The sequence below is a fragment of the Ascaphus truei genome, chromosome 4 (genome assembly GCF_040206685.1).
Source record: "Ascaphus truei isolate aAscTru1 chromosome 4, aAscTru1.hap1, whole genome shotgun sequence".
Classification (NCBI taxonomy): Eukaryota; Metazoa; Chordata; class Amphibia; order Anura; family Ascaphidae; genus Ascaphus; species Ascaphus truei.
This window is the reverse complement of record NC_134486.1, coordinates 385,639,679-385,657,115: the sequence shown is the minus strand read 5'-3', so window position 1 is coordinate 385,657,115 and position 17,437 is coordinate 385,639,679. Positions and strand designations below refer to the sequence as shown.

At 42.4% G+C, this 17,437-nt stretch overlaps 1 long non-coding RNA gene across 1 annotated transcript in view; it reads right to left on the bottom strand.

The window, feature by feature from the left end:
- Positions 1-12,495, bottom strand: part of LOC142493846 (uncharacterized) — a 42,769-nt gene extending 30,274 nt beyond the window's left edge. The window contains exon 1 of the long non-coding RNA XR_012801219.1: positions 12,388-12,495. This is a non-coding gene — a long non-coding RNA (uncharacterized LOC142493846). The remainder of the gene's footprint in view (positions 1-12,387) is intronic.
- Positions 12,496-17,437: the final 4,942 nt, after the last annotated feature.

The window sequence follows — 17,437 nt, the reverse complement described above, 5'->3', positions numbered from 1 at the left end:
AACAAAATTTTACCTGATCTAATCAATTTGGACCAAGTGGGTTTTGTTCCCAAGCGTCAAGCAAAGGATAATAGAATGCGCATAATATACGTTATCAATCATATCCACGCTTCAAAAATACCTACATAAGGCTCTCCATAGATGCAGAAAAGATGTTTGCTAGAGTAAAATGGGAATATACGTTTAATCTACTGTACTTGAACATTCAATAGGTTAAAGCAGGGGTGCGCAAACTGGGGCTGCAAGATTTTTTTTTTGGGGGGGCGCTGTGGTTACAGAGGCCCTGCGGTTCCCCAAAGGCATTTATATGAAATACCGGGGAGCATGTGGGGCCTCTGTAACTTACTTACCTTGGCTTCGGGCGATGTGTTGCCATGGCAACGCGCATCAAATGATGTCGCGGGGTCACGGTGTCATTTGATACCGGTTCCTACGTAAGGGGGAGCGCAAGCACTGGGACTGAGCAGGCAAGGATGCACAGCAAATTTGCATACCCCTGGGTTGAAGCACTGTATAGTAATCCCACAACCAGGGTTAAAATCAATTGACAATTATCGGACTCATTTAACATTCATAATAGGACAAGACACGGGGGTCCCCTAATGCCATTAATATTTGTCTTGGTAGTAGAATCCCTGGTTGAAGCCATGAGATAAAATCCTGATATTTCAGGAGCAGGGCTAGGTGCTAGGGAGTTTAAAATTGCCCTATATGCGGATGACATCTTGTAAATAGTCACTCAACAATTGATATTAATGTAAAATATTATGAAAACTCTGGAGGAGATTGGTATTTTCTCAAAATGTTAAATGCATATGACAAAAATGGAAGCACTAAATTTAATCTTATGCGCCCCCTGGCAATAAGGGCAAATCGAGCAACTGCCCCGGACCCCCCACTTCAGGAGGCCCCTAAATTTTGCTCTCAGAATCCGAGCTAGGCAAGAACCGAGGTGCCTGAGAGGAATACATTGTTGATACACAAAAGAAGGAGAGTACAGCACCATCATCTGAAATACAAGAACTCCAAGATGCAGATGCTGAGCCATCTGGAGAAATTGTTCAACATAAGTGTAGCCCTGAACATGAAACTTATGAGACACAATTGGTTGAAATACAGTAGGTTTTGATCAACACCAGTCTGATAATTACTGTGTACAACAAAAGACAAAAATAACCAATGCTACATGCAATGTGACAAAATACATTATTAGTATTAGTATTCTCACGTGTAAGGGTTTAGTATTAGTATTCTCACGTGTAAGGGTTTAGTTTTAGTTAAACTCTTTGGCCAAAGCGTTATAAGCCTGCAGCCACGTCACGGCATGACCAGTATGCAGGTCTGAACACTACCTGGGAAAATTCTCATTTACCTCTTCTGTGGTGGTCTCAATGGGCCTTCCTGCACAGTACTATACATGGAAAAACCTGCTACTTAAAATGTGGGGTGGGGTGAGCTTAAATCCTGGGAAGAGGGGCCACTAACCTTCAATCAACTGATACCAGTTGAAAATTAAAAATGAATGAACACATAATCCTTGCAAGCTCTAACCCCAGAACCCATCACATCATAGATATATTTGTGTCAAAAAGAGAGCTACTGAGCATGGCCAAATGTATACAGGCATACCCCGCTTTAAGGACACTCACTTTAAGTACACTCGCGAGTAAGGACATATCGCCCAATAGGCAAACGTCAGCTTGCGCATGCGCCTGTCAGCACGTCCTGAACAGCAATACCGGCTCCCTACCTGTACCGAAGCTGTGCGCAAGCAGGGAGACTATAGAGCCTGTTACACATGCGTTATTTACATCAGTTATGCACGTATGTGACGATTGCCGTACAGTACAAGCATCGATAAGTGGGGAAAAGGTAGTGCTTCACTTTAAGTACATTTTCACTTTATATACATGCTCCGGTCCCATTGTGTACGTTAATGCGGGGTATGCCTGTACAGAAGACAAAAATACCCAATGCTACATACAATGTGACAAAATACTGTACATAATTAAATACTTTAATGTTATTATTCTCATGAGTAAGGGTCATTTAATTAAACACTTTGATCAAAGTGTTATAAGCCGGCAGCCACGTCACAGCATGACCAGTATGCAGGTCCTAACACTACCTGTGAGAGCTTGCAGGGATTGTGTGTCCATGAATGATAATTACTGTGACAATAAAGAAACAATAGAGACACAACAGCCCGATAAATATACACATGACAATAATTCTGTTAAGACCTAATTCATGCTAGACCCTGAAAATAAACATTCTGGAAGACTTCTTGTGACTGCCCATCCTTTGGGGTTAGTCTTTTTTGTTTTTCTACATATTTCTTTGTTACTGCAGAGACCGTCCAATAATAAGAGATGTTAACAAAAAAAAGAGTAGACCAAGCACGTGCAGGGATTGGGACTGGAGAACCGTTTGAGGATATATTATTTTCTGATGAAACATATGTTGCCCTGGAGCTATTCTCCACTGTGGCATTCCACAAAAAGACATTAATTTACCTTTGAAACTGAGACCTAATGTAAGCCCACACTAAAGGTTAATGTGTGTGGGCAATCTCTAGACTCAGCCCAGGACCTCTTGTTATCTGTTAAGGTTACCGCACTTCTATATACAGTAACTCTATCTTAGCATGACTGTGTCCCTTTTGCTATTTAAAGCTGCAGTTCAAGCTCCCTTTTTTTAAATTAATTAATTTATTTATTTTACTTCAATAGTTTCATGTTGGCAATCTCTACTTACGTAAAAAACTTCCTAGCTGCCGGTCAATTCGTTCTCCGTGTATTGATCAGCGAAGTTTGGCGACATCTTTAAATATGGGGAATGTATTTCCTCTGTTTTTGTCACTCAGTGGAAGCTCATGAATATTCATGAGCACTCCTGCACTGACATGTGCAAGAGGGAGGGCAGGGCTCACATAGTGGTGTGCCAGAGCTTGTGACAGGACATGAAGGGGCAGTGCCTTAGCAAATGGTTGTTAAAATAGAATACAAGAAAATTGGTCTTTCAAAGTTGTTGTTTTTTAAAACAAAAAATGCTAAAAGTATTTTTTCTTACTACAGAAGTGATTTATTAAAAAACCCCACACATGCAGGATATTGCCTGAACTGCAGCTTTAACTAGAGATGGGCACAATTTGGGGGTGGATTTGGATCTGCAGTGGATTGACTAGTTCCTTTGGTTGATGGATTTCTGCGGATCAATCTCAAAAAGGGCGATTCGCGTTGAACAGATTTTTTTTATTATTATTGCCAATACAGATTTTTAAGAATCCGCCAACAGATTGCTGAACCACAGACTGAATTCTACAAATCCATCAACAGATTGTATATATAGCCCAGGTCCCCCCTCTGGGCTTCCCTTTAGTCCTCCTCACTTCCACTCATCTCCGCTGCGGATGGGAGTGCTGCGGGGGTTGTGGGGAGAGTATGGGGGCAACCGGGGTGGCAAGCACCTCGCCAGAGGTCCGAAGGGAGCAAGTACTCAGGGCACCACCATCTTGTCTTTGCGCACGCATGCGCAGTGTCTTCCCATAGTGTGGCGGCCATTACAAATAGCACGCATGCACAGAAGGTAGCGCAAGCGGCGGCCATTAGGGAGAGGCCCTCTGCGGGGACTACATATCCCATGAGCCTCTAGGGCAGTGAGTCGCATGGCACGAATCAACCAATAGGGCTGTGAGAATCCCTTGCTCAGCTATGGATACATTTTGCGCGCTGGGACCACGCTAGGCAGTCGGAAGAGGGACCTCTGAGGAGTAGGTAGTGTGAAGGGGACAGTGCTCCCCTGGACTAGGCCAGATCTCCCCCGTTAGGCCCCAGCTAGACCCTTACTCACTGTAGCTTGTGGCTGCTATAGGGAAATCCCAAAGTCAGGGACTATAGCTATAGACTATCCCCAATAGCTGAATATAGTAGGTATAGCACCAGTGAGATGCCATGCAGTAACTGCGGCCTGTGTTCTGAGACCAGACCAGCTATGTGGTAAAGACGGTAAGTTGATATTTTCCACGCCGGAATTCACCCCACGCAGAGGCAGACGCCATCGCGGGCGACAACATTGGATCAGATGGATCCTCATTGTTATCCCGCAATACCCAGGTTCAGGAGCCCCGGGCAGGTACCTAACCAAGTGCACTAACAATCCACAGGATAGCGCCATCTCAAACACTTTGGGTGGGCCTTGACGTTGGGAAAGGGACATCAAGGGATTTGTGCCTGGCACCCAATGTGCTCTGGGGACACTCACTTTTGTTATCAGGTTGGGGCCTATTTTACTCTGTGGTACAGGGTACCCATGTTACTGTGTTCAATAAAAGGTTGTTAGCATATATTTGTTTGCGTGTATCATTAGTATTGTTCCTGTGAGAGTCCATCCCTCCAAGTCGGGATTCCTTACAGGTGGAGGCGCTTTCACCATAAGAATCAGGTACATCCCAGGCTCCCAGCGGCGGAGATTCAGGCCTTTTGTGAGGTAATGCACCACACAATTATATACAAAATGCAGTGACCCGGCGCTCCAGGCAACAACAATACCCCATTCCAATGCACCACACAAACTGTAGTCGCCATATCTCACTCAGGGTGGGAGAAAGAGTGCTACATATATAATAACGGTTTTAGATGAATCCGCATGGATTAAAACCGATCAAATCCGTTTGTGGATTATACACCATGAAATGGAATTTGGTGGGAGAATAAGAGAAAAAATCGAGAAAAACATCTGGGCTGATACGCCCATCTCTATATTTAACAGTGTACAATGTTTTTATTGTATCGCCAGGTATCATGGATAAAGTCTACTTCTAGGAAGATAGTACACAGAAGAGAAACAGAATCCCTGTAGAATGCACTCGGTGAGACTCTGTGTGATTAGTGTCAATTTAAAACCCTTTATTGGAACAAATAAAAATGGTTTTAGATTGGTTTGGTATTGTCTGTGGCCAATCTATAGGACAAACACTTCTAGATGTATAATGTATCTAGATTTGATGCAGAGAGATGACTGCAATTATAATTTTTTTAGTGAATCCACCTGGAGGTTTAATTTTACCTGTCTGGTGGAGTATTTAAATATCACTGTGTTATTGTAAAAATAAACTTCAAATTCACTGTGTGGATTTGGAACACAAGAAATAAACTCCAAATTGACTGTGTTGTTTTGAGCACAAAAATTAACCCTTTTAGTGGCCTGATATGAGGCCATATAGAGGATGCAATCACTCAAACATGTACTGCATTAAAATCGTATGAAAGTGCACACATTGATAATAAAAACTATGCACGGTCATAATACTCAAGTTGGTTCAGGCATCAAAGGGTTAAACCCCAGTGTCTAGGTGAGGGTGGGTGGATAGGTGGATATATTTATAATACCTAATATAGTATCAGTGATCTGATCATTCCACATAGACATTTGTGAAATAAGGAGGTTTCAAATAGTGATGTTACTGAGCTCCAGAAGTTGAGACACGTGGACTAAATTGATCATACACTGGTTTTGCCCCTCACCGCTGCCTTCATTGAGTCAACAGATAAAATACCTGGGGGTGGAAATAATGCAAAAGCCCTGTTTAGGCACTGCGAATCTCCATCAGCTTTAATTAATATATACAAAGTGCCAGCGTCATCAGAGTAGGCACACTTAGCGTGTATATACCTAAACAAAAACAGTGTTCATGGCGCAAAGTGATAAAACAGTTAATATGTGCAAATGAACCCAGTGTTGTTTAGCACTGAAAAACACATAATACTGTAACTCCAAGTAGAAGATTCTCCAGGTCAGCAGACTCTTTGTAGAGCCTCCTATGAAGAAACACAAATGCAAGGATATAGTGCAATAACATTTACTTTAAGATGACAAACAACACAGAGGGGATGGTAGCACACTCACACTTTCCCCGCTGGTAAGTAAACAAGAAGTGACTTCGGACGCACTTCAACCCTTATCCTTAGATAACAGTACCCGATGCGACCGCTCCACTTCTCAGTCAGGAACAGACCATGATTGCCTCTGCCAGCGTCTCTCACCCGCAGTGGGGGCACTCCGCCACGTCACGGCCGTCTCAGCAGTCTCGTTCCAATCAGGGCTTCTCAGGTGATTGGGTACAGTGGCCTCAGAGCATCAAAAAAGACCCAACATGTTTCATCCCACCGGACTTCATCTGGGGTCATCATGAGCTGGGGTTTCTCAGAGCTTGTTGGGTATCTGTGTGTTTATTAACTATGTGCAACTGGCCGCAGCTGTTTTGGGGAGGTTAGTGCCCCCCCCAAGGTTTAAGCTCGCTCCTCCCCACTTTCCAAGTTGGCACATCAGTTTCATTTTGCTGGATTATGACAGATAAATGCAGATCATTCTTCCTGTAAGTATACAGGTAAATAAGAATTTTCACTCAGAGAGTGTTAGGACCTGCTAACGGTCATGCCTTGAAAGTGGCAGCAGGATTAAAACGCTTTGGCCAAAGAGTTAAACTAAATTACCCTTTTTCAAGAGAATATTTAGGTATTGCACTGTGTATTTTTGTCACATTGGAAGTAGCTTTGTGCATCTTTGTTTGTTTTTTGTTGTATAAGATTGTGAATATTTATTGCTATATCACATGGTATTATAGCCAATAGGATTTAAGACAATCCCTTTGGTTACTGTACCATGTGATAGGTTACCTTAGTTCAAAAGGATGTGACGTCACTTTAAAGCAGCGGTGCGCAAACTGGTGGGCGCGACCCCCAGGGTGGGCGCGAGACTACAGGTGTGGGGGCGCGGGGTTTACAGAGGCCCCGCGCGCTTCCCGAAGGCACTTAAATTAAGTGCTGGGGAGCTGCAGGGCCTCTGTAAACCTTCACTTACCTTGGCTCCGGCGGCTTCCTTCCTGCGTCGCCATGGCAACGTGGCGTCAAAATGACGCAGGAAGGTCATGATGCCAGAGTGCAGGTGAGTGGGGGTTAGGGGGGGCGCAGGAGTGAGGGGACCGCCAGTAGGGGGGCGCAGGAAAAAAGTTTGTGCCCCCCTGCTTTAAAGGATGATGTCACATCCTTTTGAACTAAGGTAACCTATCACCTATCACATGGTGCAGCAAACAATTGGGATTGTCTTCAATCCCATTGGCTGTAATACCATGTGATACAGCCTCATGGTTTGAAAGATGTGACGTACCTCCCTTGTCACATTGTAAGTAGCTTTGGCATCTTTGTTTGTTTTTGTTGTATAAGATTATGAATATGTATTGGATGGTATTGGATAAGTAGAATGGTTTTTATTTACTTTATGCTGACTAGCTAATGTTTGTTTTAATAATGGCAAATGAGCTATTATCCATATCTGGAGAATAATTATTTTGCACATTACTATACTGTATATGTTTGGTGGGATGGGGAGGTGTATTTATTGAAATGTATGCCACATTTTTTTTTTTTTTACAACAAGATTCGTACCACAGGTCAGCGGGGACCCCCGGACACCACCCAAGGACCCCCGGACACCGACACACTACCCTAAAACCCCCGGACTCCCATTGGGACCACCCGAGGACCCCCGGACACCCACAGGGACCACCCGGGGACCCCTGTGAGGCCCCCAGACACCCGTTGGATCCAGCCGAGGGCCCCAAACACCCGTGGGAACCACCTGAGGGCTCCCAGACAACCGTGGGGATGACACAGGGACCCCCACAAGGACCAACTGGAGGCACACGGGGACCACCTGAGCACCTCATTAGGGCCACCGGAGACCCGTGGGGACCACCCGGGGACCCCTGCAGGCCTCTGGTATGAATCCTGTTTTATAAATAAATAATGGTTTCATGTGGGGACAAAGGGGGTGAGTTGTGTATTGGTGATTCCAACATATTGTAATGTTTATTGGGGGCAGAGGAGGTGATTGAAAGGCCAAGTACCCCCTTCACTCACCCCCTTCTCCCCCAATAAAGCTGCTGTTATTCATTAACCCCTTCATTGCCTTAGCGGTTAGACATTGACTGTAAATACATTTTTATTGCATGGGATTGATGCTGGGGGTCTCCGGTGCTGATATTAATGGATATCAGCTCCATAGACTCCCGGCATAATCTGATGCAGGAAATATGCATTTTATTTTCTAAGTCCCGTCTCGCAGCTTTTCGGCAGCTTCTCACCACCCCCATGCCAACTTTTTCTGGTGGCAGGTTTTTGAGAGGAAATCTCAATTCTAGAGTGGTGATTAGCTTCAATAAGCTTATTGGGGCTACTAGAATACCGCGAGTTTGAAAAGCTGGCGATAAGTGGCTTATCGTCGCGTGTTTGGTCGGTTTTTTTTTCTCCATAAAATTTTGCCGAAAAGCTCTCTTATCATTGAATTATCGGAGCTTACTGAATAGCAGTAGGCTTCTGTGGTGATAACGTGGCGATAAGTGACGTATCGGAGCTTAGTGCACAGACCCCTATGTCGCATACTTGATCTATTCTACTAGTAATTAAATCTTCTCTGTAGATTCATTGTTACATTAAGATAGGGTTAAAATTATAATGGGATTGCAGCTTTGTTGGGTTGTCTGAGGAAGAGGCTCTGAGAGTGACATTTGAGTTACAATCGACAGCTGTTGGTACGCTGAGATAATCATTTCTGTAATATAAGTGTATTTCTTGTATGGCGGGTGGGTAGTTATTTCAGATATGATACAAGACTTAAACTGAAAGACACATGATGATACCATATCTGGTCATAGAATTAGGAGTAGGAAGACTGACTAGGTGATTTTGTCTGGATAAATATTCGGCAGTTTTTAGTTAGTTAGAGGAAACCGGTTAACACCAGGAGGGAGTGAAGATATACCACCAAGATCATACAGAGGTTTAAAGCTGCAGGCCAAGCAATATGCTACATGTGTTGTTTGTTTTTTTTAAATAAATCAGTTCTGTACTATGAGAAAATAATTGTAGCATTTAAAAAAAAAAAACCCTCTGAATTACAATAATGTACAGTATTATAATGTAACAAGTCTTTTTTGTTTCAATAGCAACAATTTACAAAGTCACATCCCCTTCCTCTTCGGAAACTGGCTCTGGCACACCCCTTTTTGAACCATGCCCTCTCTCAAGCAGTACAGAGTTTAATTGTATCTAGTGACTGCCTGGTCACACGATCTTCCCCAAAGAACATTGTCATATTAATAGGCAAATGCGTTCCACTGACTGCAGGATACAGCCATTCATTGAATCCCGAGCCGAATCTTTGCTGATTGATCACAGGAGAATGGATCGATCAGCAACTTAGCTAATTACTTATCATGGTGTGTGCACATATTAAAAATAAAACGACAGCTTGGAATGCTGCTTTAACTCCAGGAAAAGAATGATTATGCAACCATCTTTGAAGATATTACACCTTATTTGACGGCACAGCCATTTTTCTACTGTTTCCGAATGTAAGTAATTATCTTCAGAATTAAACGACATAGGGGCCTATGCAGAGAGCAGCGAATTTTAAAATTGGCGAATTTATTAAAAAGTAGCTTTTTTGGAGAGTTTTAATCTCCATATGCAGAAAAGTGCGAATTCTGCTATGTTTAACATGGATGCGTGTGGCGAGTTTAAATTGGCGAGATGCGCGCTTCAGAAATGTGTTAAAACAAATTCGCGCCTTTTTTTTCCCCTTTACAATGGCCGCGAGCGGCAGTTTTTTTTGGCGAGGCAAAACGGAGACAATCGCGCCATTTTATTGGCGCGAACAGCCGCTAGATGCCGTTCGCGCCTCTCTGCATACGGATATTTTTTAAACTGGCGAGATTGAGGTTCTCGCCAGCCGCGAGGCGAGTTTTACAAATAGAAAAGAAAAATTGGCGCGTTTTTCGGAACTCGCCATTTTCTGCTGCTTTCTGCGCGATTTTCTCCAAAAAATGGCGAATTTCGAAATAGCGCTGCTCTCTGCATAGGCCCCATAGTGGGTGCCCAGGGTGCTGGGTCTGAGGAAGGGGCGCATTAGTCCTGAAATGTTACGTTTATTAGTTCTGATGCTGTGAATACTTTATTGAAGTTTTTTAAAACTCAAAACAAGTCTCCTGTATGGTCCTTCTTTTCCTCTATTTTGTTCAGAATTAAACGTTTATTGTGTGTGCTAAAAGCGGAACGCTGAGTTTGTTAAGGTCCTGTGATAACACCAAAGACATCGAACATTTTACAAGTGTCCTGAACAAAATGTACTATATTCAATGTTGTGGACCTTGTTAACTGCACCTCAATGCTAACTGCACCTTAACCAAATAAAGAGACAGTAGTGTATTGAATATAGAGCTCCCAGTTTGTTTGTTTGTTTGCTTATGTGCCTCGCCACAGTTTACTTTATTTGTTATAAGCCTAATTTGCGTCTCACCTTGCCCCACTGCTCTGTCCCATGCTGTGTCCAACTTTACTTGCCAAGGAATTAAGCTGTTGCACCAGGTTTTGTTTGCTTAAGGACCTTGCCGTGGTTTACTTTGTTTGCTTTAAATCTGCCATTCACTGCGCCCCACTGCTGTGTATCCGCACCCCACTGCTCTTGTTATTCCACAAACATGAAGTGGAAGTGGTCTGCTTTTAAAGGAAGCCAGGGGAGGGGGTTACAGATGTGAGTAGTAGAGCTCCAAAGTATGCAGTAATAATAGAGTTGTCCAGCATCTGGTTATGTTCAATGCTTGAGCTGCTGTCCAAAATAGCAGAGGTTGTGGTGTTTCATCCTGTTGGGCCTGACACCAGTACCCCTTCATCCCAAGTGCCCATCAACTTGGTAGTAGTAGTCTTATGGAAATATTTTAAGCGGTGTGATTCTTTAGAATATCCTTTGCATGTCTCATTGGAATTATCCCAGGTACCTCAGGTGTGCTCCTTATGGAACACAAGGGTCTCTCTCTATGTTATATAGAGGGACGTTTGAGGCAATATACACTGTGTTCAGGCAAAAAAAAAAAAGTGGACCCTTTTTATTCTGTTGTAATACCTTTCAAAAATCACTCCGTTTTCATGAAACTTTTAGCAATTATAGGTCTGTCATTAGATTATTACATTTAAGAATTATTTGATAATCTAATAAATATTCTTTGGCATTGGTGACGGCGTGCATAGTTACAAAATGGCATTTAGTGAAGAAGATAAGCACATTATAAAGTGCTTGAGACAGAGACAGAATTATGGTCCAAAGCGCTTACATAAAATGATTCCTGATAATGGATGGTCGCTAGGAGGACTGAGAAAACTAATTTGTATCGTTTAGAAGTGGGAGCAGCTGGATCAACGCATTATCGATTATGCAATCAGACAATGCCGGTCTCATCTTTGTGCGTGCGTTTCAGCAGGAGGACATTTTGAACACACACGAATCATACTTTGAACTCAAACATTAGAGAAAAGTTAGTATTGCAGAATAGAATACCACAGTTTACCGCATTTATGAGCTACAGTACAAAGGAAAAACTCCTATTTTTCATTGATGAACATCATGAACATACCGCAATGTGTCTGGTACTTGTTGACATAATACAGTGGCATCAATTTAGTTGACATCAATTGATTGTCTACATTGTGCTGCTTATATAGTGTTAATGTACATAATACACCTATAATTGTGCAAATTTACATTCATGAGAAATATAAACGATATGGTGAAAAACAAAAGGGTTCCCTTTTTTCCTGCACACAGTGTATATACAACTTGAGACACTACTAAATGAAATCGTCCTCCGTCTAACTTTATAGATGCGATTTGTAATACAGAATACAGATTTCTGGCTAGTTTGAATCCACGTCTAATGACCACGTCAAACCATGCGGTTTTACAAGGACAAACTCGCATCTCCTAGACTATCCCCCACAAACCTCCGTAAAGACCCACAATGAATCCCCCATTCTCTTATGGTGACTGTGGTGTTATCTAAATTGGGTTTTCCTTATTATTCAAAAGATTACGGTTACTCTGAATCATATGATTTAGATATCTCAGAATGCTAAGAGAAATGCAATGACAAGTTCCTGCACAGAGCATATTCTAGGTCTGTTATGCTTCCCTTATTGCTACTTAAGATGCAAAGGGTGTTTCTACTGTAGTAGATGCAACACCCTCCTGGCAGTGTTGACATCTCAGTGATGGAATGGAAACAGCATATATTGGGAGTTATTAGCCTTCAGATTGCAGTAGATGATTACTGCATGCAGGCTCTTACTAAATAAGAGATGTCAAGAGTTGCAGGGTTGCAGAGCTGTAGATTTGATACCGGTCAAGTGCCAGGATCTTTTCCTTACTATTCAGTCTTTTTTTTAAGAAATAAAGCAGTTTACAAATCATTTTGCAGGAAAACCCCAGGTGTCTCTCCTAGCAAGGATTTAATTCTTCATTAGTAACACAATCCTAAAAATAAAAATATTCACCCACCAAGGGCATCTTAAGTCCCCAGCATCCTTCACTGTGAGGGCGCCAACTTGAATTTGGAGCAACTGTTCAGGAGAGTCACTGCCACTGTGCTTTATCTTTTCTTCCTTTGACCCTGTAAGAGACGTGTTCAGAGGTATGCAATGGAGACTGTTTTAAGGTGAAATGAAATAAGGCTTTATTGCGCCTGTTGCTTTAAACACAGCAAACATGTAAATCAGCAAACAAAATCCGCTCCACTCTGGAGTATATATACACTTTTGATCCAGCTCTCTAACTGCATGGTTAGCCCAGCGATTCACCAGCCCAAATCATAGAGACATTCATATACTTAGATAGACATAGATAATAGTCTTAAAAGAAAAGTCTTATCTGTTAGCTGGGTTGCTGTAGGGGAAGGCTTCTTTGTTCTCCTGGTGTCCACACCCGTTTGTGAAAAGGCAATGTCAGGATCCAAGTATAGAAGTATTATCCCCTGTGTCTTGTTGTCAGCTTGCAGTCTCTTTTGGCAGGTTCAAGACGCCTGTCTCCTTGTTCAGCTCAGTTGTGGACTAAGTCTCACTTCCTGTCTCAGAGGCAGGCTTTTTCTAACCCCTGTAATCAGCCAGGTGGTGTTAGTTAATTGCCTACAGGCAGTTAACCACCACACTGCTGGATTAGAGGCACACTTGTGAACAGGGATAAGTCCACTGTTACAGACCAGCTTCCCTATCCAGAAAACCAGTACTCTATACGCTCTATAGAGTCAACTTTGAGACATTCAGTATCACTTTTTTGCTCTAACCTGCACCAACTCTCAAGTTTCTCTTAATTATGTACACGGTAATACACTATTATATAGTCTCTAATTAAACCACTTCTCTTAGTTTCCTCTTGGGCAAATACATATTTCTGAGCAGGAGATGCTTTAAAGGAGATGGAAAGTGAACCCCTTAAATTACCAACACTTTTAAACATTAATCCTGGCCATATGGCACTACATAGACCAGGTTCGCACCAAGCTGCGCTAATATTTTTATGGGTGTCTGGGAGTCAGAATATACAGCTTTACCCCGTTATAGCGCGACCCGTTATAATGCGAATCCGCTTATAATGCGATTTGAGCATGGACCCCGAATTTATAAAAAAAATACATTTTTTTTGCACAATGCACACTGCACACTGCACACTGCACACTGCACACTGCACACTGCACACTGCACACTGCACACTACACACTCCACACTGCACACTGCACACTGCACACACTGCACACTGCACACACTGCCCACTGCACACACTCTCACTGCACACACTCTCACTGCGCACTGCACACACTACCAGCACTCACTGCACACTGCTTACAGCACACAGCACAGTCTCACAGCACACTCACACAGCACTCTCTCACAGCACTCTCTCACAGCACACAGCACTCTCTCACAGCACACAGCACTCTCTCACAGCACACAGCACTCTCTCACAACACACAGCACTCTCTCACAGCACACAGCACTCTGCACTCACAGCACACTACACTCCCCCTCCCTCCTACCTTTGGTGTCGGCTGCTGAGATCGGAGCGGAGCTGGCATTGGAGCAGGAGGTGGGTGTCGGGAGGGGGGGGGGTATCGGGAGGGGACAGGGGTGTCGGGAGGGGGAGGTGGTGTGGATGCCGGTAGGGGGGGTGAGTGAGGAGCAGGCTGGGACTCGGAGGGCCGCATGGGCTAGGCCCAAAATTGATTATGCCGTGGAGGGCGGGCGTGGAGGACCGGTAGGTGTGGGGGCCTCGGGGGGGAGGAAGTGGATGTTGGTGGTGGGGGGAGGAGGTAAGGAGCAGGCTGAAGCTGGACTCAGAGGGCCGCTGCTGGGGGACGTGTAGGGCTTCCGGCCACCTCTTCCCTCCACCTCTTCTCTCCCTCCTTCCTTCCTCCCGATCAGGTGCACAGCGGCCATTTAAAAAAAATTTAGCGCGACCCCGGTTCTAGCGCGGTTGGATCGGGTGGCCCCCGAGGACCGCGCTATAACAGGGTTAAGCTGTATCTGGAACCAGAACACGTTTGGTGCGAACCTAGTCCTAGGGAAGAGGTTCATTGACAATATTTTCTTTATATGGAAGGGAGATTTGGACACCTTGGAACTATTCTTACAATATCTGAATGAGAATCCATTGAATTTAAAATTCACCAGCAATTGGAGCTCTGTAGAGGTAGAGTTTTTAGACCTTTCTATTTATAGTGAAGATAATAAAATTAATACCAGAACATTTTTTAAGAACGCTGAATCTAACAATTACAATCTTAATTTAAGCTGTCACCGCCCAGCATGGATTGCCAACATTCCTTTTGGACAAATGAAAAGAATAAAAGGGAACTGCACAAGTAACAAGTTGGAGTTTTAAAGTCTAGATTTTTAGATAGAAATTATGACCATTAGAACATTGATGAAGCACTAAAAAGGACAAACGATATTAAGAGAGAAAGTCTGTTAGTTCCCAAGATGAATATTGATACAAAATCTGGTGATTTTCAAACTGCTTTATTACACGCTATAATAGAAAGACTATGGATATTAAAAAAAACATAAATATATATTGGCATGTTTGAAAAGGTGACCCCATTTTAGGAGAATCATTAAGTGATAGACCTAAAATAGTTTTTAAGAAAGCGCCGAATTTTAAGACGACACTAGCACCTAGTGTTTTTAAAATGAACAAAATCAATGAGGGATGGTTACAGAAACCAATGAGTTTTTATAAGTGCATTATGTGCAAGGTGTGCACATTTGGGTCAGAAGAAAAGGGAAGTTTTAAGTCCAATAAAACCGGAGAAACATTTAAAATGAAACACTATATCAACTGCAAGACAACGCACGTTATATACGTTCTGGAGTGCCCTTGCGGCCTCCAGTACGTTGGTAAGACTTGCAGACCACTTAGAGTTCGGGTTTTGCAACACGTTGGTAGTATTAGAAAAAAGCTCTTGACTGATAGTGTTCCGAAACACTTTTTACAATTTCATAATGCTGACCCCCGAGGGATGAAATACAGAGCGATTGAGCATGTGGAACGGAACTGGAGGGGGGTTGATCGTGATAAGAAACTGGCCCAAAGATAGAGTTTCTGGTTCTGCAGAATGAAAACACTTATCCCGGATGGTCTTAATATAGACATAGAAATAGCGGCCTTCCTTTAACCCCTGCATCCCAGTCCCTCTTATCTATTTTCACTATTTTTACCTTTTTCTAGAGTTAAGCCTTTTTATAGTACAGACTTTTTATAGTAAATGCTTTTTTATAGTAAAGACTTTTAACGTTATGGATTCTTTCTCCTTAAAGAAATATGGCGTTTTGCGGTGGACAACATCTTTACACTACTTTGTTATATATATATTTTTATCAGTATATATATTTCATTATATTGTATTTAGGATGTTGCCCTAGTTTTTTAGGATGTCTCTCTAATGGTTTTTCTGTCTCTCCCCAGATTCCATTTTAGGATTATCTACGGTTAAGCATTCCTTTTAAATGATGTAGATCAGCCATTCAGTTGACTATATTGTTTTATATTTAAGTCATTTATTTGTCATGTTGTGATAATACTTATATATATATTTAAAAATGAATATTTTTAAGTCCGAATAATTTTTTGGCGTATTGTTTTTACTTTGCCTATTAATATTTATAGCAGAGTCTATGTATTAAAGATAGTTTAATTTATTTATCATCTCATTTTATAGTTATATTAGAGATGTGTCCATTACAGTATGTAATAAATGAGGAAGTATTTTTATGTATATAAGATTAATGAACTAACAAGCATGCAGTATACACTGTCTTTAAAATATTGTGAGATGAACCCTGACCCGATACAGAGTACTATCATTGGTTAACCACAACATATATATGCGTATAAGTGTCACAGAGGAGTGCTACTGAGCATGGCAATATATATTTAAAACCAGAGACAGAACATGAAACACAGACAGAGCTCAGTGCTACATCCAAAGACACTAATACACGGTTCAGTGCCTATATATATATATATATATATATATATATATATATATATATATATATATTGCAAGATGGGAGAAAGAGCCCTAAACAAAAAGCACTCTAGTATGCCTGGCAGTACAAAATGACATAATTTTTATTAAGGGTTGTCACAGAACAAAAAAGCTAAAATACAAAGCACAGAAAGTTAAAATAAAGGACGTGTTCAGCATTCATCACCACCAGAGAGTGAACACAGCTTTTTTTTGAACATTGCCCTGTTTGAAGGTTTACATGTGAGTGTGCATTAAAAAGTATTTTACGTGTGCATCAATACATTTTGAACCTCCACAACTATCCTGTTCTTGTCTCTGTTTGCATGACTGGGTGGAAACTGTTGGAGTACTACTAGCAAGTTATCAGAAGGGTCTATTACTCCTATTACATCTAAGACACTACCCCCTAGTCTGGGGCTCAAGGCTTGTATACTATATCTACCTTGTGAGTGTTTTTTTTAGAGAGTGTATTACATCCCCCCTATCTCTGTGTCCAGACAGGATTGCACTATATTGTGTTTGCTTTTTTATGTACCTACCAATGGCTTGTGCTCTCTGAGTTTTCTATCAACACTGAGATGTCCATCTAAGGTCGAGACGCTCTCATCGGGTTGTGATTATTTATTTATTCATTTATCCCATCCACACTGTATCCTTTCCTGTAGCTAAATTTCCACACTCATTTTCACCTAAGCGCCGGGTGTTGTGTTTTGCTTTACACGCTATTTGCCACCTGCTTCCGACCTCTGCTTGTGACCCCGACCACGTTGTCTGCCGCCTGCCTCCGACCTCTTCCTGCTCCCTGCTGTTCCTGCCACTGGAATTCATTCCTGCCGTAGAGTTCTCCCTGACACTAGGTAAGCCACCACCATAAGAAATAGGAAGAACAGTAGGTTTAGGGTCACTCAGACAGGCGGCTGTCCTGATCCAGTGCTGTTTCCACATACCAGATCATCATCACCATTATCATCACAACAACCAGTCACAACCATCATAGCAGGAACTGGGAGTGATAACATGTGGAGA